Genomic DNA, 23,655 nt, shown 5'->3' with positions numbered 1-23,655 from the left:
ATCTGCGTGGGTTTTCTCTGGGTGCTCCAGTTTCCTCCCACAATCCAAAGTTAGGTGAATTGGCCATGCTAAATTGCCCATAGTGTTCAGGGATATGTAGATTAGGTACATTAGTCAGTGGAAATGTAGAGTAGTAGGGGAATAGGTCTGGTTGGTGTAGACCTGTTGGGCTGAATGGCCTGTTTCCACATTGTAGGGATTCTAGGTAATTTAAATACAAAATAAGGTGAGTTTAAATGATTTTAATTTTGCTAGTTCTATTAATTTTTAAAATAAATAGCTGGGGGTGAGTTTCGGTAGCGGTTCTCCCAATTGTTTGTAGCCACGATTCTGAAAGACTTGCAAAAACCTCAGGGTCACAGTGTGTATGATTTTTGTAAGGTTATAGCTGCTCGAGATGCTGAAGTTCAGGGAAATCTCAAATGGGAAGTTGCCCCTAAAGAGTTTAGGAATTTGAAGAAAGGAAGTTTAAAAGGAGATTTTTCTTAAGAAAAGCCTTTGGAAGTTTTTTTCAGCCTTGGACATCTTATGAAACACATATTTATTTCAACCTCAAATATAAGTCATAATGCTCAATTTTCCCAGCTGTCTGTCGGCTGCTGCTTGATTCACAGAGGTTCCCAGCAGCTGTGATATTTACAGAAGCAGCTTGGATTCGACATGAATCAGAAAAATTTGGATGAATCATTAAGGGTTCTGTTGTAAACAGATTAAATTGTTACTGTGTTAACTTTTTAAAAATTTCTTGTTATATTTTAATTTGCAGTTAGTGAGAACTATCTTCAGACCAGAAAATATTTTAATACTCTGTGGATAATGTGAAACAACTTTATAAACAAGCCAGTTAAAACACACTTATCACATGACAACAGGTGGTACATCTCATTTGAGGCTCTTATCTGACCTTTGTATAAAACCATGTCTGTGCCCTGGCACTGTAATTCTTGGTTACTAAGAAGAAATGACAGCAGTAATGGCGTTACCAAACTGTTGAGAAAAACTACACTGATGTTCATGTCTTTGGCCTAAGGTCATAGGACATCACTAATTTTCCTCCTACATGCCACTGAGACAGCAAATCTAATCCAACTGTTTTCCAGGTGAATTAAAACAATGGTTTGGGAGCATTCGTTATGTTTACATAAGACGTAGAAACATAGAAACAATAAAGATAGGAGCAGGAGAAGGCCATTTCAGCTTTTTGAGCCTGCTCTGCCATTCATCATAGTCATGGCTAATCATCCAACTCATTGGCCTAATCCTGCTTTCCCCCCATAATCTTTGATCCCATTTGTCCCATGTGTTATATCTAACCACCTCTTGAAGACATCAACAAGTAGTTGATGCAGACATCAACAACTTCCTGTGGCAATGAATTCCACAGGCTCACCACTGTTTGGGTGAAGAAACATCTCCACATCTATGTTCTGAATGGTGTACCCCAAATCCTCAGACTGTGACCTCTGGTTTTGGACGCACCCACATTGGGAACATCTGCCTGCATCAACCCTGTCAAGTCCTGTTAGAATTTTGTAAATCCCTATGATATCCTCCCATTCATCTGAACTCCAGCAAAAACAATCCTAACCTAGTCATTTCCTCCTAATGCATCAGTGCTCCCACCCCGGAAATCAGCCTGGTAAACCTTCGCTGCAGTCTCTCAAGAGCAAGAGCATCCTTCCTCAGAAAGGGACACCAAAACTGTGCACAATGTTCTAGGTGTATAACGAAGGCCCTGTATAATTGCAATGACACATCCCTGTTCCTGTACTCAAAACCTCTTGCAATGAAAGGCAACATTCCCTTTGCCTTCTTTACCATCTGCTGCATGTGTATGCTTACCTTCAGCAACTGTGTACAAAGACACCCACGTCCCCCTGCACATTCCCCTCTCCCAATTTACAGCCATTCAAGTAGTAATCTGCCTTCTTGTTTTTGCTTGCAAAGTTAATAGCCTCACATTTATCCAAATGATACTGCATCTGCCATTGATTTTCCCACTCACCCAAACTGTCCAGATCATGCTGAAGGATCTCTGAATCCTCATCATAGTTCATCCTCCCACCAACTTGGTATCATCTGCAAACTTTGAGATATTTTACTTTTGAAATATTCATGAATTGAAATTGTCAACTGCATTCTTTCAGTGGTGTCGCGCATATTTAAATTAATGTCTTTCATAAGCAATCTTTACAAGTTCTTATTTCTTAGTAATGAGGATTAACAACTGTGCATTCACTCCCATATGCATCAGTAATGAGTCAGTTGCTCAAGGAACAATAGAAAATGATTGTGCTGAGATGGTCAGGATTGAAGAATATTGAAGACCGTTGTTGTAACTTTGGAAATCATGGAGTATTTCCATAGAACAGTTGAACAGGTGATTAAATGAATGGAGTAGAGTCTATCAAAACATGGCATACCTGTGGCATCATTTTGTATGCCAACATTGGGTTAATCTGCAGGTGTTACCTCTAGATGTGACTATTTCAATGCACATCTGGCCAGCCTTCCAGATTTAACTAGGAGAAAGTGAGGACTGCAGATGCTGGAGATCAGAGCTGAAAAATGTGTTGCTGGAAAAGCGCAGCAGGTCAGGCAGCATCCAAGGAGCAGGAGAATCGACGTTTCGGGCATAAGCCCTTCTTCAGGAATGAGGAGGATGTGCTAACCAGGCTAAGATAAAAGGTAGGGGGGAGGGACTTGGGGGAGGGTCATTGGGAATGCGATAAGTGGAAGGAGGTTAAGGTGAGGGTGATAGGCCGGAGTGGGGGTGGGGGCGGAGAGGTCGGGAAGAAGATTGCAGGTCAAGAAGGCGGTGCTGAGTCCGAGGGTTGGGACTGAGATAAGGTGGGGGGAGGGGAAATGAGGAAGCTGGAGAAATCTGCATTCATCCCTTGTGGTTGGAGGGTTCCTCGGTGGAAGATGAGGCACTCTTCCTCCAGGCATCATGTTGCCGTGGTCTAGCGATGGAGGAGGCCAAGGACCTGCATGTCCTTGGCGGAGTGGGAAGGGGAGTTAAAGTGTTCAGCCACAGAGCGGTTGTGTTGGTTGGTGTGGGTGTCCCAGAGGTGTTCTCTGAAACGTTCCGCAAGTAGGCAGCCTGTTTCCCTAATATAGAGGAGGCCACATCAGGTGCAGTGGATGCAATAAATGATGTGTGTGGAGGTGCAGGTGAATTTGTGACGGACATGGAAGGATCCCTTGGGGCCTTGGAGGGAAGTGAGGGGGGAGGTGTGGGCGCAAGTTCTGCATTTCTTGTGGTTGCAAGGGAAAGTGCCAGGAGTGGAGGTTGGGTTGGTGTGGGGTGTGGACCTGACGAGGGAGTCACGGAGGGAGTGGTCTTTCTGGAATGCTGATAGGGGAGGGGTGGGAAATATATCCCTGGTGGTGGGGTCTGTTTGGAGGTGGCAGAAATGACAAAGGATGATACGATATATGTGGAGGTTGGTGGGGTGGTAGGTGAGGACCAGTGGGGTTCTGTCCTGGTGGCGATTGGAGGGGTGGGGTTCAAAGGCAGAGGAGTGGGAAGTGGAGGAGATGTGGTGGAGAGCATTGTCAACCACGTCTGAGGGGAAATTGCGGTCTTTGAAGAAGGAGGCCATCTGGGTTGTTCGATATTGGAATTGGTCCTCCTGGGAGCAGATGCGGTGGAGGTGAAGGAATTGGGAATATGGGATGGCGTTTTTACAGGGGGCAGGGTGGGAGGAGGTTTAATCTAGGTAACTGTGGGAGTCGGTGGGTTTATAGTAAATGTCCGTGTTGAGTCGGTCACCCGAGATAGAAATGGAGAGGTCTAGGAAGGGGAGGGAGGAGTCTGAGACGATCCCGGTAAATTTGAGGTCAGGGTGGAAGGTGTTAGTAAAGTGGATGAACTGTTCAATCTCCTCATGGGAGCACGAGGTAGCGCCAATATAGTCATTGATGTAGCGGAGGAAAAGGTGGGGGGTGGTGCCAGTGTAGCTGTGGAAGATGGACTGTTCCACATATCCGACGAAGAGGCAGGCATAGCTGGGGCCCATGCAGGTGCCCATGGCAACTCCTTTAGTTTGGAGGAAGTGGGAGGATTGGAAAGAGAAGTTGTTCAGAGTGAGGACCAGTTCAGTCAGTCGAAAGAGGGTGACAGTGGAAGGGTACTGGTTGGTTTGGCGGGAAAGGAAGAAGAAGAGGGCTTTGAGACCTTCATGATGGGTGATGGAGGTGTATAGGGACTGGATGTCTGTGGTGAAGATAAGGCATTGGGGGCCGGGGAAATGAAAATCATGGAGGAGGTGGAGGGCGTGGGTGGTGTCCCGAACGTAGGTGGGGGGTTCTTGGACTAAGGGGGACAGGACCATGTTGAGGTATGCAGAGATGAGTTCGGTGGGGCAGGAGCAGGCTGAGACAATGGGTCGGCCGGGGCAGTCAGGTTTGTGGATTTTGGGCAGGAGGTAGAAACGGGCGGTGCGGGGTTGTGGGAGATGAGGTTGGAGGTGGTGGATGGGAGATCCCCTGAGGTGATGAGGTTATGGATGGTCTGGGAGATGATGGTTTGGTGGTGGGAGGTGGGGTCATGGTCAAGGGGGCAGTAGGAGGAGGTGTCCGCGAGCTGGCGTTTAGCCTCAGCAATGTAAAGATTGGTGCGCCAAACTACCACTGCGCCTCCCTTGTCTGCCAGTTTGATAGTGAGGTTGGGGTTGGAGCGGAGGGAATGGAGGGCTGTACGTTGCGAGAGGTTGGAGTAGTAAGAGGGGTGGACAGGTTGAGGCGGTTAATGTCGCTGCAATCTTCTTCCCAACCTCTCCGCCCCACCCCCTCTCCGACCTATCACCCTCACCTTAACCTCCTTCCACCTATCGCATTCCCAACACCCCTCCCCCAAGTCCCTCCTCCCTAACTTTTATCTTAGCCTGCTTAGCACACTTTCCTCATTCCTGAAGAAGGGCTCATGCCTGAAACGTCGATTCTCCTGCTCCTTGGATGCTACCTGACCTGCTGTGCTTTTTCAGCAACACATTTCTCAGCTTCCAGATTTAACCTCTTATAAACTTGAGGTCTTCTAAAACCACCATGTTTTCTGTCTCCATATTCACACCCAGTTCTTTCATCCAACAACAATGTGCTTGCTAACTTATATTGACTCCCATTTTAGCGATATATCAATTTACAAATTCTCACCCTTGTTTTCAAATCCGTTCTTCAGTTGTGTGTCATGTGTATTGCTGATATTAATTGCTCCATTTGAAGCTGTGCCTTTATCTACCGAGGCCCTCAGCTCTAGAATTCCCTCCATGTACCTCACCAACTGTCGACCTCTCCTCTTTTAAGAGCTTCCTTAAAACCTACCATTTTGACCAGGTTTTGGTGATCTGCCTAAAATTTCTTTTAGTCTGATGATAATCCTGTGGAGAAGTTTTACTTTGTTAAAGCTACTATACATATGTATTAAAATGATAGAAGTGGACAGAGTCAGCATGGATTTAAAAAAGGTAAATGATTTACCACGAGCCAATGTTTAGTCCACGCAATTATACAGGGGAGTGAATAGATACGGATTGCTCAAAGTCAGCATAAACCCACTGGGCGAAATGCACTAAGTTGTGATTGCTAAAGAAGTAGGCTTGACAGGCAACTGATCATTTCATGTTCTTTGATGTTTAACTATCCCAACTATGGGGTGACACTATTACAGTAAAAAGCCAGGTTTTGTAATGTCTTAAGAAGCAAGCAACTTTGGGGTTCGTATTGTAGCTACTGTCACTTCAACAGCTGGTCAGTTATGATGTAGCCATGAAAGAATATACACAACACCATGTCTTTGCAGGCCTTTAATTGACAAAATAGAAAGACTGATACCAAATCGAAAGGCTATTGCAAATCTATTCAAGTAATGTTCGGCAAGGCACACTTCACCGGCATAACCACATCATTTGGATGACAGATGGCAGACTTGTCAGACAAATTGTCTCCTGTGAAATATAATTAGGGCACTCACCTATATTTGGTGGAAGAAGCAGTACAAAAGCTGAGATGCCCCAGTTAAGTTGAAGTCAATGGAAATCCCTCCACTGGCTGAAGTCATACCCACGAAAATGAAAATGGTTGTTGTTGTTGGAAGCCAGATGGCTCTTTCGGGGCTTCTCAGAGTAATGTACCACATCCAAATATCATCACCATCTCCAACTCCACAGATAATGAAGCAAGCTGTGCCTTCTTGCATCAAGTCCTGGATGACATTTGGGTTGGGACTGACATGTGCCATTCACTAACCATCTCTAGCAAGACACAGAAGCTCTTTAAGGATTCACTTTTTTTTTCTTTTTTTTTCTTTACATCAATCTCCTGGTTATATATTTTTTTCTTTTTTTCTCGGTAGTGCTTATTTTTTTTCCCCAGCACCCATGGTGTGTGTGTGCGCAGGTGTGAAACACAGTGAAAGACAATCTTTATTCAATTTCCACCACCAGGAAAATAGGAAAACACCCGAGTGGCCAAGGCTTCACTTTTAGCTGCAGCCAAGCATTATTGAATTTTCTGCCCCTGTATCTCCGATTTTAGTGGCTTGTCACTGCTGGTTCACCATAAGGTTATTCAAATAATGCCCAAGAAGTGGAGTGGTATAGGTCTCAAACAAATGTCTTTCTTAGCCTTATGCAATTAGACACAAGAAAATTAACTCCAAAATCATTTTCTCCAATAAGAAAAGTCTCAGAAAAATGATCACCTTTTAACTATTTTATGTAGCTGCACAATTTGAATTCATATAGAAGTCACCTTATAAAAAGAGCTTGGCTTTTATTATTTATGTTATAGAAATAAATCAAAGGTTTTTCTTCTGCAGTTCAGATATTTGGCCACATGCTCCTGTTTTCTGGCAGAATTTTGTAAAAGAACTGCTGTCCAGTGCACTTTGTTGAATATTTCAGGTGTTTCTATAAATAGGAGCATTCAGCACATACCAGAAATGTATGGTTGCTGTGCTAGAAGTAGTATTTGTTCCAGTTTTAATCTTGAGGGACTTCTGTGCACAATGAGAATAGTATTGACATCAGCTTCAACTTTGGCAGCAGGGTTGTAAAATAAACAAGCTCTCATTGCTACCTCTTGAGGTGCTGACAGCTCTTACAGAGATGGTTTCCTCAGTCACATGCAACAGCAGCAGTACTAACAGTGGCAGCAAGAGTGAGTAACGGGAGATGATAGCCATTGCTATTATCACTGCACTGCTAATCCAGAGACCCAGTTAATCTTCTGGGATCCAGTGCTCGAAGCCTGCATGTGGTGAAATCTGAATTCAATAAAAATCTGTAATTAAGGAACTAACGATGACTGTGAATCCATTGTTGATTGTCAGAAAAACTCCATCTGGTTCACTAATATCCTTTATGGAAGGAAATTGCTATCCTTATCTGGTCTGGCCTACATGTGACTCCAGACCCACAGCAACGTGGTTGATTCTCAACCTCAGTTAAGGGTGGACAATAAATGCTGGCCTAGCCAGCAACATTCTCATCCTGTGAATGAATACAGAAGAAAAGCCACTCAGCCAATACAATTACCTAGCACCTTTAATCTGTACCGATCTCTTGCAGAGTCCACTGCCAGAAATTAAGACTAAAATTAACACAACTGTACATATGTACAAGTTTGCAGTTGTTTAAAGATCATGGTCAAGGTTGTGTGATCTCTTAAAGAGAATAAATGAGGCATATATTAAAGTACCAGATGTTATTGAGATATTTGGACTTGATGACAAGGGAAAAGGAATCAAATCCAAAATTAAGGACTGATTTTTTTTTGACAAGTTCCAAGTTGCTTCAGTTGTTTTGGAGGATTTTTCACCGCAAGACCTAGCTATCTTTTGGTGTATCTTATCAAATGTGTTGCATTAATTACCCATGCCATTCCATTGAGTCTATTGCCAGTTCTATCTTACTACGTGCTGTTCCTAGAATGGGTATCCCAGAATTCACTGGTGTCTCTTGTACTTGCCATTTTGAAAGCCTATTGTGCATCCAGATAAACACTTGTCAGTCCAGAACTGCCCTGTACAGTTCCTGACGTTTTCCATGGACATGGCAGACAGAGGGAATGTCAGTGTATCACCGTGTGGGCAGAAGCTGGAGGTTCTACTGAATGATGCAGCAGTGGATTTCCTCTTCCTGCAGAGCCAGCAGTGAAGGCCATGATCCTGCTCTGAGGTTGCCCACCTGGGTCAGTGCACTGTCAACAATCTGGAGGAATGTACAGCAATGGAGGAAGAAGCTCATTGTCCTTCTTCACTCCACAAGGGAAAGTTTCATCATTTTCTCTCTCATACCTCACATGCACTCTGTCTCTGCAACTGCACCAACCTCCCACAAGGTTCTTTCCCCACCTCTCTATTTCCTGCAGCATCTTTCCTCACTCACCCACCTCAACTCCCGACACCACTAACCCCACTGCCTATGCACTCACTTGTTGGGGCACTTCCTCACTTGCACCAAAAGTCATAGCTGTGCCATCCACTTTCTTCTTCCATAACTACCTTTTTCTCATCCTAGAGGAATACAGGCCCTAATACAGCGTAGAAATACTCAAGATGATGAGCTCTCTGACATTGAGCTCCTCATGCCTTGTGCAGACAGTATTCTGATTCTGACCATCCTGACTGGGCTGGTTTCAGATACTGCCCTTGACATTGTGAATCTGGGACACCAACCCCCCCAACTTCCTGCCACCCTCCCCCCAAGCTGAAGACTGTTCCCCCTTCACTAAGTGGAGGCCTGGTGACAGCCATGACAATCTTCCTTTCTTTGTGTCAGTGCTAATGACAAGGCAAGGTAGAAATAATATGAGTCTACTATCTCTGGATGATGGTGCAATGCCAAAAAGAGCAACACAAGGCAGGGAAGCATCCAGATAGGCTCAGAATGAGTTAGGACTATGAGAGTGAGTGAAGAGTCTGGAGGTGCAGCCTGGTCCAGTCCATGGTATGGGTACATATTCCCGAGTACATGCTGCAGCATTACAATGGTAGTTCCAGCACTTGTTGAATGGCCTATTCTCAGTCTGTGACCTCTAATTCTGGACTCCCCCATCTTTAAGAACATCCTTCGGCTATCAACCCTGTCTGGTCCTGTTAGAATTTCATAGATTTCTACCAGATCCCCCTCATTCTTCTAAACCCTAGTGAATATATTCCAAACAGGTCCAGTGCCTCCATGTGTGACAGACCTGCCATCCCAGGAATAAGTCTGGTAAACATTTGTTGCCCTCCCTTCATAGCCAGAACATCCCTTCTCAGATAAGGAGACTGAAACTGCAGACAATACTCCAGATGTCATTTTGTACAACAGCAGCAAGATATCCCTACTCCTGCACTTGACTCCTCTCCCTATGAAGGCCAACATACCATTTGCCAAATTCACTACCTGCTGCAGCTGCATACTTACCTTCAGTAACTGGAGCACAAGGACACCCAGGTCTCATTTCACCGACCCATTCTCAATCTACTACCATTCAGAACATAATTTGCTTTCATGTTTCTCCTACCAAAGTGGATAACCTTACATTTACCCACATGATACTGCTTCTGCTGTGTATTTGTCCAGTTACTTTAATTGTCCAAATCACACTGAAGCTTCTCTGCATCCTCCTCATAGTTTACCCTCCCACCTAGCTTTGTGCCATCTGCAAACTTGGAAATGCTACATTTAGTTCCCTCTTCCCTCATTGACATATGTTAAGAATAGCTGGGGACCTGATCTCTAATCTCTGCATTACTCCACGAGTCATTGCTTGCAACTCAGAAAAAGACTTGTTTAGTCCTACTCTTCCTGCTGACCAGTTCTCAGTCCATTGCAGTATATGATCTTCAATCACATATGCTTTAATTTTTAATTTAATTAATCTCTTATGTAGGACATTTTCAAAATCCTTCTGAAAATCCAAGTAAACTATATCTACTGACTCCCACTTATCCACTCTACAAGTTACATCTTCAAAAAAAGTCCAGTAAATTTGTCAAGCATAACTTCCCCTTTGTAAATACATACTGACTCTGACTGGTTTTGTCACTATCTTCCAAATGCTCTGCTGTTCTGTCTTTTATAATGGACTCTTGCATTTTTCCCAGTCCCAATGTCAAGTGGACTAGTCTATAATTTGCTGTTTTCTCTTTGTCTCCCTTTGTAAATGGTTGGGTTACATTAACTACCCTCCAATCCAGAGGGGCTGTTCCAGAGTCTACCGAATTTTGGAAGATGACCACTAGCAAATTTGCTACTTTTAGAGGTACTTCTTTAAGTAATGTAGGGTGAGGGTGATCAAATCCTGGGGATTCATTTGTTTTAATCCCATTAGATTTCCAGTTCCATTTTGCTAGTTATACTAACTTTTTTCAATTCCTTTTTCCCATTAGAACTTCAGTTCCACCATATTTTGGGGATGTTATTTATATCTTTCTTGGTGAAGACAGAAATGAAATATGTATTTAACTGGTCTGCCATTCCTTTGTTCCCCATTAAAAATTCCAATGTTTCTCACTGTACAGGACATATATTCATCTTTATGATCTTTTTCTCTTCACATACAAGAGAAACTTTGACTATCAGTTTGTATGTTCCCAGGTAGTTTACTCTCATGCTCTATTTTCTTGTTTTTAGTCAATCTCTTTATTTCCTTTTGATGGAATCTAAACTGTTCCCAATCCTCAGGTCTGTTGCTTTTTTTAGCCAATTTGTATACCTGCTCCTTGGATCTAATATTATTCCTAATTTCATTTTTTATCCATGGTCTGACCATATTTCCCATTTAATTTTTCTATCAGATTGCACTGAATTACTTTCACAGTTTATTCATGTACTCTTTGAATGTTTGTCATTGCCTATCTATCATCATCTCATTCAATAACTATTCCCAATTTATCATAGCCAGCTCGTGCTTCATAAAATTATAATTTCCTTTATTTATTTCTTGGATGTGGATCAGACATATGCCCTAAGGGTTCTTGGAGACTGGTTCATGTTGGATGCCAATGTCCCATGGACGTGAGGTGAATGTGTCCAGTGCAGATGAAGCATGACCTTAAGTGTTAGTGCCTGGTGCCAAATATGAAGGTCCATCAGAGCAAATGGTGAGCTAAATCTGTCAGGTGCTTGCTTTGGTTTCCATATTGTATGTTCTCAGCATCCAGCTTGTTTGGGTTGTTTGGTAAGTTAGAGAGATGATTACCAACAAGGCACTTAACAAGCTTTCATCAATTGGAAATTACCATGTTCTAGAGAGAATCTTGTCACACCGCTTGTGAATGGCATAAAAGGTGGAGCAGGATGATTTCGGTGTTGCGATGGGCCTCAGCACACTTTTCACTGCATTCTGCCATATGGTACACCAGAGTCCATATCACTCAGACCTTGAAAAGATTCTACCTAAGGGATGTGGGGTAAATCCCAAAGCTGATATCCACAAATGGGAAACAATTGCTCAATGTAGTGATAGTAAATGTTTGAGAGAAAAGGATAGATTTTTTTAAAAGGGGTAAACTTCAATTGGGAAATAAAATCAGGGGTTTTAAATTCATGTCATACATGTAATTTTTCTAACTTTTTCTAACTATTTTCTAACTTAACCTAGAAAGGAAGCAGCAAACATAGTGCTCAGATTAACTTGCAAATGACACTTTGGATGTTGTTTAGTAAAAATAAGTCTCAATTGTTCCTGGAAATAGCAAACAAATTATTGCAATTCTGAAATTGATCTAAGATACGCTCAAGACCATAAAACTGCATGTAGAAATGTAGAGCAGGAAGAGGCCATTTAGACCCTTGTGCCAGTTCTGCCATTTAATAAAATCGTGACTGATCTGAATGTAATCTCAAATACACATTCCAACCTACCCCTCACAACTCCTCACCCCTTGGTCACAAAGAAATTATCCACCTCTCCCTTTGTGAACATCTACAGACATTAAAATTTCCACTACCCTTTTCAGGAAGAGCATTTTGCTTAATCTTTGTCTTCATTGCGTGATTGATTATTTTTAAATAGTGAGCCCTAGTTCTAGATTATCACACAAGGGATACAGCCTTTCCATATCTCCTTTGCGAAGACCCATCAAGAGCAGATATGTTTCAATTAAGTCCGCTCTTACTCTTCTAAACTCCAGTTATTAGACAACACATCCATTCTAAACATTAGTCTGTTAAACTGTCTGTGAACTCCTTTCAACATATTTACATCCTTCTGCATTCTATTCGCCTCATAATAAATGACAACATTCTATTAACTTTCCTAATTCCTTGCTGAACCTGCATTCTATCATTTTGTGATTCATACACTCAGAGTTAGCGAGTTTTAAGAAGATTTGTAGCTCAGGTTGAGGTTCTGGATGTAGTTTTGCTCACTGAGCTGTAAGATTCATTTTCAGACATTTCATCACTTTACAAACAGATGAGGAAGAACACCACTTTCGGACAATACATCCATCCTAGGACAAGCCAAACAGAGACATGCACGAGAATTCCTAGAAGCATGGCATTCCAAACGGAACTCTATCAACAAACACATTGACTTGGACCTGATTTACCACCCCCTGAGAAAAAGAACAGGAAATGACATCACCACAGGAAATGACATCACCAATCCAAAGAAACCCAAACATGTAAATAGAAAGCAGGGATAATCAGCAATGCTTCTTCCAGAGGCTCACTGAAAATGTTACCTAGTATGGTGACGAAACGTCTGAAAATGAACCTTCCCACTAAGTGAGCAAACCTACATCCATACACTAGGAGTCTCAGATCTCTCTACATCTCAAAACTCTGTAATTCTTTGCTATTTACATAATATGCTTCTTTTTCGTTCTTCCTGCCAAAATGGACAATTTCATATTTTTCAATGTATACCCCATTTGCCACATCTTTTGCCTGCTCCGTTTACCCTATCTCTATATTTTTGTAGCTTTCTTATGTCCTCTTCACAACTTACTTTCCTACCTACGTTTGTGCCATCAACAAACTTGTCAACCATACTTTTCAGCCCTTCATCCAAGTGATTTATATAAGTCATAATCAGTTGAAGTCCCAGTACTGATTTCTGTTGCTGCCTTGCCAAACTAAAAAAAAACTGTTTATGTTTATTCTCTGTTTCCTGTTAACAAGCCAATCATTTCTCCATGCCAATATGCTACCTCAGATTCTATGACCTTTAATTTTCTGAAATGGACTTTGATGTGGCACTTTAATGCCTTCTAGAAATTGAAGATAATACATCCTTTGATCTAAGCAGATAATTTCCTCAAAAAATACCTCTTGCAAAACCATGTTGATTCTACCTAAAATGTATTTAGGTGTCTGACTGTACCTTCTTTAAGAATAGCTTCTAACATTTTCACTATGATAGCTGTTAAGCTAACTGGCCTGTAGTTTTCTGCTTTCCCTCTCCCTCTCTTCTTGAATTACATTTGCTATCTCTAAGTCTAAAATGACTTCACTGAATCTAGGCCAGTATGGAAGATTAAGGTCAATACATCAACCATCTCACAAATCACTTTTTATAAAACCCTGGGATAAAGTCCATTGGAACTCCAATACTTGTGAACCAACAGCTCCAACAATTTACTTAATACAATTCTACAGAGATTACAACTTTTCTGAGTTCCTCCCTCACCTCTATTTTCTGATTTATAGTTGTTCTTGGGATGTTACTTCTATCCTCTGTAGTGAAAATCAGTGTGAAATACTTGTTCAATGAATCTGCCATCTCCTTATTTTCAATTATTAATTCTCTCAACTGACTTGTTGGTTAGCTCTGATTTATACTGAAGAGGGTGCAGAGGAGATTAACCAGGATGTTGCCTGGGCTGGAGCAGTTCAGCTACAAAGAGAGGCTGGATAAGCTTGGGTTGTTTTCTTTAGAGCAGAGAAGGTACAGAGAGGACCTGATTGAGGTGTATAAGACTATGAGTGCCACAGACCAGATGGAATGGGGCATAACTTTAAGGCAAGAGGGTTAGTGGTGATTTTCTTTTCACCCAGAAAATGGTGAGAATCTGGAGGGTGGTAGACACAGGAAATCTCACACCTTTAAAATGTATTAGGATGAGCACTTGAAATGTTATACCAGTCAAGGCTACCAGCCAAGTGCTGGAAACTGGGATGATTGTGGATTTCATGAAGTTTTATTTTTGTGTGATGCATGGCTCAATGCAGACCTAGATCAGATGGGCAGATAGGCCAAGGAATGGCAGATGGAGTTTAATCTAGATAAATGTGAGGTGTTGCTCTTTGGTAAGGTGCACTTAATGATAGGGCCCTGAGGATATTGCTAAACAAAGAGACCTTGAGGTGCAGTTCCTTGAAGATGGAATCACAGATAGACAGGAAAGTGAAGAAAGTGTTTGGTATGCTTGCCTTTATTGGTCTGCACATTGAGTATAGGAGTTAGGTTGTTATATTGTGGCTGCACAGGACATTAGTTAGGCCAATTTTGGAATGTTACATTCAATTCTGGTATCCTTGCTTTGGAAATATGTTGTTAAATGTGAAAGGCTGTAGAAAAGATTTTGGATGTTGCTGGGGTTGGAGGTTTGAGGTATAGGGAGAGGCTGAATAGGCTGGGGTTATTTTACTTGGAGAATCAGTGGCTGAGGGGTGACTTTATGGAGATTTATAAAATCATGAGGGGCATGAATAAGGTGACTAGCCAAGGTCTTTTCCTGAGGGTAGATGAATCCAAAACTAGAGGGCATATGTTTAAGTTGAGATGGGAAAGATTTAAAAGGGGACCTAAGGGGCAACTTTTCCATGCAGAGGGTGGTGCGTATACAGAATGAGCTGCCAGAGGAAGTGGTGGAGGCAGGTACAATTACAACATTTAAAAGACATCTGGATGGGTATATGAATAGTAAAAAATGAGGTCTGCAGATGCTGGAGATCACAGCTGAAAATGTGTTGCTGGTCAAAGCACAGCAGGCCAGGCAGCATCTCAGGAATAGGGAATTCGACGTTTCGAGCATAAGCCCTTCATCATACATTTTCAGCTGGGTATATGAATAGGAAGGGTTTAGAGGGATATGGGCCAATTGCTGACAAATGGGACTAGATTAATTTAAGATATCTGGTCGGCATGAATGAGTTGGATTGAAGTGTCCGTTTCTGTGCTGTACACCTCTATGACTCTATGTTAATATGCTGAAGGACCTCTTCTGCGCTGAATTATTCTATGATGTGATGATTTGTTGAGCCTTCTGTTAGCACCATGACAGTGTAATTCATTCAGTTACTGTGAATGTCACCTTTACTCAGAATCAAGAAACTGAAAATATAAACCCCAGCCTCACCATCCAGTAACTAATTAGTTTGGTGGAGCTGAAAATGAATTCCAGTTGTTGCAGTTAAAGTTTTCGGAATATTTAGAAGTGGGTGACAGCTGTCAAAAAATTCCAGTCCTCTGGCCGGAAATTTAACCTGATCTTCTAAGATAATTGCAAGTCTCTTTTAAATAAACAGACATTTTCCTGCAAATTGAAGAACGGTCTGACCTCAGTGTACTAGATGCAATCAATATAAAGAAATTGAAGCCTTTGCAGTTATGTCAATAAGGCCATCTGGGAATTATAGCCTCCATTTATTTTGGGAGCAACATTTTTACTGATCCATCACACACAGAAACTTGATTTCTGTCTGTTCAGCCATTGTAAATTATGTCTATATCAATTCCTGGCCCTGATTTAGAATTATTCAGTTTCTCCCGAGAATTATTTGAAATGACAAATGTATGTGTTAACTTTTTAAACCTAAGAATGCAAAGGATATGAACATTCAGCCCTAAGTTAGAGCAAGAACAAAGAGGAAACAGACAGCACATACATTGTTATCTGGAAACGTAAGTGAATGCTACGGGTTGACATACTCCAAGTTGGCAGTTCAGTGTAAAAACTTCATCTAAATGAAATCCACTTTTCCCTAATGTAATTGCTACCTATTTCCTGTATTTTCTATTATTGTTTCCAATTTCAATATTGTTCAAATTTCCTGACAGATTTTTCTTTCTTTTAATCAAATTACATTCTATTTAATGTTTAATTATTTACCAGCACCTCCCTCACTCTTCAACCCACTCACCTCTGCTGCTAATATTTTGCTTTCCAGTCTGTCCTGTAACTAAGGCATTAAATAATGTAGAACAAAGCAATCTGCAGCTTGTTTTATTCGTTCGGGGATGGGGCATTGTTGGTTGACCAGAATTTACTGCTCGTCCCTAGTTGTTCTTAAGAAGGTCGGAGTGAACTGCCTTCTTGAACTGCTGCAGTCCACCTGCTGTAGATTGGCAGCAGGTGGGAATGCCAGGCTTTTGTCCCAGTGACAGTGAAGGAATGGCAATATATTTCCAAGTCAGAATGGTGAGTGGCTTCGAGGGGAGCTTTCAAGTGGTGGTGTTCCCATGCATCTGCTGTCTTTGTCCTTCTAGATGGATGTGGTTGTGGATTTGGAAGGTGTTGACTGAGGATCTTTCGTGAATTTCTGCAGTGCACCTTGTAGATATTACACACTGCTTCTATTGAGCATTAGTGGTGGAGATAGCAGATGTTTGGGGATGTGGTGTCAATCAAACAACTGCTTTGTCTTGGATGGTGTCAAGCACCTTGAGTGTTGTTGGAGCTGCACTCATCCAGGCAAATAAGGAGTAATCCTTGACACCCCTGAGTTGTGCCTTGTAGATGATGGACAGACTTGGTGGAGTCAGGAGGTGAGCTATTGCAGTATTCCTACCTTCTCACCTGCTCTTACAGCCAGTGACAAGTCCAGTTGAGTTTCTAGTCAATGGTTGCCCCAAGGATGTTGACAGTGGGGGGATGTAGTGATGGCAATACTATTGCATGTCAAGTGGTGACAGCTAGATTATCTCTTATTGGTGAATGTCATAGCCTGGCAAATGTTACTTGCCACTTGTCAGCTCATGCCTGAATATTGTCCAGATCTTGTTGCATTTGAAGTTCAACTGCTTCAATGTCTAAGAAGTCGCAAATTCTGCTGAAAATTGTACAATCATCAGCAAATATCCTCATCTCTGACCTTATGATGGAGGGAAGGTAATTGATGAAACAGCTGAAGATAATTGGGCCTTGGACCTATGACCCTGAGGAACCTCTGCAATGACGGCCTGGAGCTGAGATGACTGATCCCCAACAATCATAACCATCTTCTTATGTGCCAGGAATGACTAACTAGCAGAGAGTTTGCACCCTGATACCCACTGATTCCAGTTTTGCTAGGGTTCCTTTATGTCATACTCAGTTGAATATGGCCTTGTGACCTGTCACTCTCACCTTACCAGTGGAATTCAGCCCATTTGTCCATGTTTGAACCAAGATTGTAATGAAGTCAGGAGCTGACTGGCCCTGACAGAACCCAAACTGAGCACCTGAACAGGGTATTGCTGAGCAGATGCTACTTGATACTGCTGTTGATGACACCTTCCATCAGTTTACTGATGATCAAGAGTAGACTGATGGGCTGTAATTAGATGGGTTGGACTTGTCTTGCTTTTTTATCCTTAGGACATACCTGGGCAATTTTCCACATTGCCGGGTCGATGCCTGTGTTGTAACTATACTGGAAGAACGTAGAACATAGAAAAATACAGTGCAGTACAGGTCCTTCGGCCCTCGATGTTGCGCCGATCCAAGCCCACCTAACCTACACGAGCCCACTTTCCTCCATATGCCTATCCAATGCCCGTTTAAATGCCCATAAAGAGGGAGAGTCCACCACTGTTACTGGCAGGGCACTCCATGAACTCACGACTCGCTGAGTAAAGAATCTACCCCGAACATCAGTCCTATACCTACCATCCCTTAATTTATAGCTATGCCTCCTCGTAATATCTGACTCCATACATGGTCAACCCTATCTAAACCCCTAATCATCTTGTACACCTCTATCAAGTCACCCCTAAACCTTCTTTTCTCCAATTGCCAGGTCGGCATCCAAGAGTTTGGATGGAGGAGCTGCAAGTTCTGGAGCACAAGTCTTTAGAGTACTATTACCGGACTATTATCAGGGCCTATAGCCTTTGTAGTATCCAGTGTCTCCAACAATTTTTTGATATCAAATGGAGTGAATTGAATTAGTTGAAGACTGGTACCAGTAGACCACTGGAGGAAGCCAAGATGGATCAAACACTTAACACTTGTAGCTGAAGATTGCTGCAAATGCTTCAGCCTTGTCTTTTGCAGTGATGTACTGAGCTCTTCCATCATAGAGTCATAGAATCATAACAGCGTGGAAACAGTCCATTTGGCTCAACAAGTCCACACCGACTCTCCAAAGAATAACCAAACCAGATTCATTCCCCAATCCAATACTATATATTTCCCCTGAATAATGCACTTAACCTCCACATCCCTGAACACTATGGGCAATTTAGCATGGCCACTTCACCTAACCTACACATCTTTAGACTATGGGAGGAAACCAGAGCACCCAGAGGAAACGTACACAAACATGGGGAGAATGTGAAACTTCCACACAGGCGGTTGCCTGAGGCTGGAATCGAACCCAGGTCCCTGGAGTTGTGAGGCAGCACTGCTAACCACAGAGCCACCATACCATCATCAAGAATGGGGATATCTGGGGAGCCTCCTCCAGTGATATGTTTACTCATCCACTGCCATTCACAATTGGATGCAACAGGACAGCAGATCTTAGATCTGATCCATTGATGGTGGGATTATTTAGCTCTGTTTACCACTTGCTGCTTATGCTGTTTGGCATGTAAGTAATCTGTTTGATAGTTTCACCAGGTTGACACCTGATCGTCAGGTATGCCTGGTGCTGCATCTGGCATGCCTTCCTGCACTCTCTATCGAACTAAATTGATACCCTGGCTTGATGGTAATGGTTGAGTGTGAGATATGTTGGACCCGAAGGTTACAATTCTAGAATACAATTCTACTGCTGTTGATGGCCAACAGCACCTCATGGATGCCCAAGTTTGAGCTGCTAGATCTGTTTGAAGTCTGTCCCATTTAGCACAGTGGTGGTGCCACACAGCACGATGGAGGGTATTCTCAATGTGAAGATGGAACATTGTCCCCATAAGGACTGTACAGTGGTTGCTATTACTGATACTATCATGGACAGATGCTCCTGCAGTTGGTAGATTGGTAACAATGAGGGTAAGTATGTTTTTTCCCACTTTTGGCTCCCTCTTCATCTGCTACAAACCCTTTCTAGTAACTATGACCTTTACTACCCAACCAGCTCAATCAATGGTGTTGTTGCCAAACCACTCTTGGTGTTGACTAGATTGATGGAATGTCTGGAGTGAGAAGGAAGTAACGTTGTCTAACTCGCACATGTTGAACCAATCTTTAGTGGACAGAAGCAGAAAGTGCTGGAGAAACTCAGCAGGTCTGGCAGCATTTTCAAGTCCAGTGACCCTTCCGATAGACAGTGTGGAGTATTAATAGCAATGGCAATAGTGGTATTAGCAGTGACAGTATTGGCAGTAGCAGTGATAGTTAAAAAACCTGTAGCCCAGACCATGAAAATATTCTTGTCAGAAAAACTAAGTGATTTCAGCTGAAGCTATCCTATATTTTCCCATAAGCCAATTTTCTTTTTTTTACATTCACTTGTGGGATGGGGCATCATTGGTTGGCCAGTATTTATTGCACACCCCCCAGTTGCCCTTGAGACGGTGGTGGTGAACTACCTTCTTGAACCATTGCGTTCCATATGCTGGAGGTTGTTTATGTTCAGCTTTAGTAAAAGGGACAGCTAATGTTACAAAGTTGAGGTAAGCCATCTGAGTAATCGAGTGATTATGAAATCAGAATCTTGGCTTGACGTCAAATAGTTGAGGCTATGAAGAGTTGGCCTCAATCTGAGACGGAGGCCAAGAGGGGAATGAAATCGAAGAGAAGAGAGTGGAATTTGTAGTGGGGAGGAGCGACTTAGATCATCCTAATGTCTCGCTGAGAAAACTAATAGCTTTTCCAGAATTGCCAGCATCGAAACAATAATGAAAACAAAATACTGTGGATGCTGGAAATCCGAAATAAAAACAAAAAGTGCTGGAAATACCCAACAAGTCTGGAAGCAACTGTGGAGAGAAGGAACAGTTAAAATTTTGAGAACCTTGAGAACTAAATTACAATTCTGAGAAAAAATGGTATTCAGCTCAAATCATTAACTCTGTTTCTCTATCCACAGTTGCTGCCAGACCTATTGAATATTTCCACTGCTTTATGTTTTAATACTAAATAAGCAATCTGACAGAGAGGCAGTGGAGAGACTGAATGAGTTAGTACAGAGGTAAAGCAACATACATGCAAATCTGACATTATGGTTCCAATAATAAATGGGCTGTAGTTGAGAAAAGTTATGGTAGGTAAATTCCCCCCAAAAGTACTGCCTTTTAATTTGTTTTTCCCAATTTTCCCATTCAATGGATGCCCTAATTATCAGCCAGGCACTATCTGTCAACTGGGAAACCCACACCAGAAGGAAAGAGTGAAAGAGCAGGTAGGGAGACAGAGAGAGATTGCAAGTGAAAGTGAGGATTGCAGATGCAGGAGATTATAGTTGGGAGTGTGGTGCTGGAAAAGCAAAGCAGGTCAGGCAGCATCCGAGGAGCAGGAGCAAAGGTCATTCATCAGAAATGAGTGAAATGAGAGAGATTGCAGTTCAGAAGGTCTAATGGCTGTGGGCGGCAAGAGACTCTATAATGGGATGAAGAAATGATGATCTGGAGGAATCACAGGGGCTGAATATGACAAACATGAGGCAAGCATCAGAGACTGTAAGATGATGATGTGCTGCTCAGTCTCTCCATACCTCTCCATCATATTGCTTATTTAGCATAAAAACATAAAGCACTGGAAAATTCAATAGGTCTGGTAGCATCTGTGGATAGTGCAAAGGTCTAGCTTTATATTCCATAAATAGAACCTCTTCCACGGAGACTAGAAGGACAGGCTGGTTCAGGCAGAATCAATTCTACCAGAAGTTGTCAAGGAATGGTGAATGCGGAGAGATAATTATATTCTCCATCTTTGACTTTCAGCTGTCAAAAGGAGCAAAACTGGAATAAATTCACCTTGCAATGAATATGTGGCAACCTTGCTGATATTCTTTAAATGATTTTTGTTTTGTTAGGATAATGTTACATGTAACATTACAATGAATGTCAATGGGATCATTTGTATTGAACATGAAAAGGTTTTGACAAATATTCTAATGATAGCTGTCATTTATATTTTATACACATTACAGCCAGCAATGCCAAATGTTGCTACTTATAAATTATTTCATTCTTTGGTAGTACAAAACTGGGGTATTTCTAGAGGGAAAAAAGACAAAATGTGTCTTTTTTCAGCAATAACAAATTCTTTGTGCATGGTATATTTTGATTTTATTAATTGTGACACCTTTCACATTTTACGTTTGTTCCCCAACAGCAGTTGTGTTGGGTGTACAGGACTGACTCATATAGACCAGGAATGTCTGTGGCAAAATTCTGGAGTATGATGCATCAGCTGACCTCAGCCAGGATGACCACCTGGAATGTTTGAAATAATTGGTTTCAACCAACCTAATCTAGCAAAAGAAAATATCAGCCCGAGTTCCCACACCTCTGCCTTCTCTAAATCATTGAAATAAGGTTTAATTATCATACCTCAAGGGAATGTTTATGCTCCTGTTGGGTCACATGACATTTCACACCGAAAACATAAGGGATACCTGGAATATTTTTGCGCAGTGCTGTAAATGCGTGCCTCATATGTCAACAAATACACAGTTGGCCAGAACTGACAAAATGGAAATGAAATCCAAAGCAATAATAATTTAGGTAAGAACTGCAGAATAAGCTCAATTGCAGTTTACATCACAAGTTGAAAAAAAATTATGCCGTCTGTGTATTTTTTTTTGTTTTATTTTGCTTCTCTTTATAAAAGGACACAAAAAATTGTGGTTTACTCTGAGGAATGTCTCAGTCAACAACATGTTGGAGAGGCATCGAATCCATGCTGGCCACTGAAGTATTTTCACTTGTCTGGCTTAACCAGCCTCATACTGTGGGCCTATTGAGATGGTTTCCCTCTAACAGTTTGTTGCTGAAAGAATCGCACTTCAACACAAGTGCATGAATGAGTGTTTAAATGTGTGCACCAGCTACCCTTTGTTGCCAACATGGAAACAGCTGTATGGCCAGCACAATAAATCCACTGTTAGAACATGGCTTTCCGCCACAATACGTTTCTAAAAGTAGCTTACTATGAGATTGCAGCTAGATAATATATAGATTGAGAAATGCATTGAAAGACTTGCCAATATGTTATTTTCATTTCATTTTAAAGGGGTTAGATCCTGAGTTAAAACATCCACTCCAGTATTAGCTGAAACCTTGACAGGTCACCTGGTTCTTGATCAAAGCATGACCAACAATTCACCAGGGAAGTGACAAACACACATTAAATATTCAATTAATGCTGCACAAACAGTCTTATGTTTTTCCTACCACCACCCCCGCAACTCAAAATGGTAGTCCAGTGAAAAGCTTTATCTTATGACTCAGAAGTTGACAAACTTAAATCAGTAAAGAGGACAGAGTTTGAATGATTGAGATTGGAATTGAAATTAGTATAGCATCTCCTGTTGTCTGATGCTAAGGACAATGAAAAGTCGTTGAAGGTGGTCTATGCTGAAAGCTATAATGGTATATCATTTAAAGAACTCCAAACACATTTGACACAACTTTACAAACAAAAACAGTAGTAATTTTCTCTGTCTGCAATTCCCATTTTCAATTTTTTTTATTCAATCATGCGACGTGAGTATCATTGGGTGGCCAACATTTATTAGCCCTCCCTGGTATCTGTTTAAAAAGTGGTGCAGAGCTGCCTTCTCGAACTGCTGCAGTCCATGTACTGTAGATTGACCCACAATGCCATTGGGGAGGGAACTCCAGGATTTTGACCCAGCATTAGTGAAGAAATAGCAATATATTTCCAAATCAGCAATTCCTCTGTGTCAGCAAAGTGATAGAGCTGGTCTTCGGCTTCAGGAAGCAAGGGGGAGGCTACATCCCTGGAGCTGAGATGGAGATTGTCCAAGGAGTGATGATCACCGATCTGGCCTGGTCCACCCATGTTGATGCGACGGTCAAAAAGGGACAATAATGCCTCTGGCCCTTTGAGCCTGCTACGCCATTCAATAAGATCGTAGCTGATCTTTTCATGGATTCAGGTCCACTTAGCTGCATTCTCACTGTATTCTTTAATTCCTTTATTATTCAAAAAATTCTAGCTTAGCTTTAAAAACATTTACTGAAGTAGCATCAACTAATTCACTGGGCAAGGAATTCCATTGATTTCGAGCCCTCTGGGTGAAGAGTTCTTTCTCAGTTCAATCCTAAATCTGTTCCCTCTAATCTTGAGGTCATGCCCTCTTGTCCTAGTTTCACCAGCCAATGGAAGCATCCTTTCTACTTCTATCTTATCTATTCCCTTCATAATTTTATGTTTCTATAAGATCCCTCTCATTCTTCTGAATTCCAATGAATATAATTCCAGTCTACTCAGTCTCTCCTAGTAAGCCAACCCCCTTAACTCTGGAATCAACCTAGTGAACCTTTAATACACCCCTTTCAGTGCCAGTACATTCTTTCTCAAGTTAGGAGACCAAA

At 41.9% G+C, this 23,655-nt stretch overlaps 1 protein-coding gene across 1 annotated transcript in view; it reads left to right on the top strand.

Moving 5' to 3' along the window:
- LOC132816077 (E3 ubiquitin-protein ligase HECW1-like) overlaps positions 1–23,655 on the top strand; it is a 356,118-nt gene that overhangs the window by 266,729 nt on the left and 65,734 nt on the right. The window lies entirely within an intron of this gene.

The sequence above is a fragment of the Hemiscyllium ocellatum genome, chromosome 5 (assembly GCF_020745735.1).
Source record: "Hemiscyllium ocellatum isolate sHemOce1 chromosome 5, sHemOce1.pat.X.cur, whole genome shotgun sequence".
NCBI classification, from domain to species: domain Eukaryota; kingdom Metazoa; phylum Chordata; class Chondrichthyes; order Orectolobiformes; family Hemiscylliidae; genus Hemiscyllium; species Hemiscyllium ocellatum.
The sequence above is the reverse complement of the archived record's forward strand: the minus strand, read 5'-3'. Positions and strand labels throughout refer to the sequence as shown.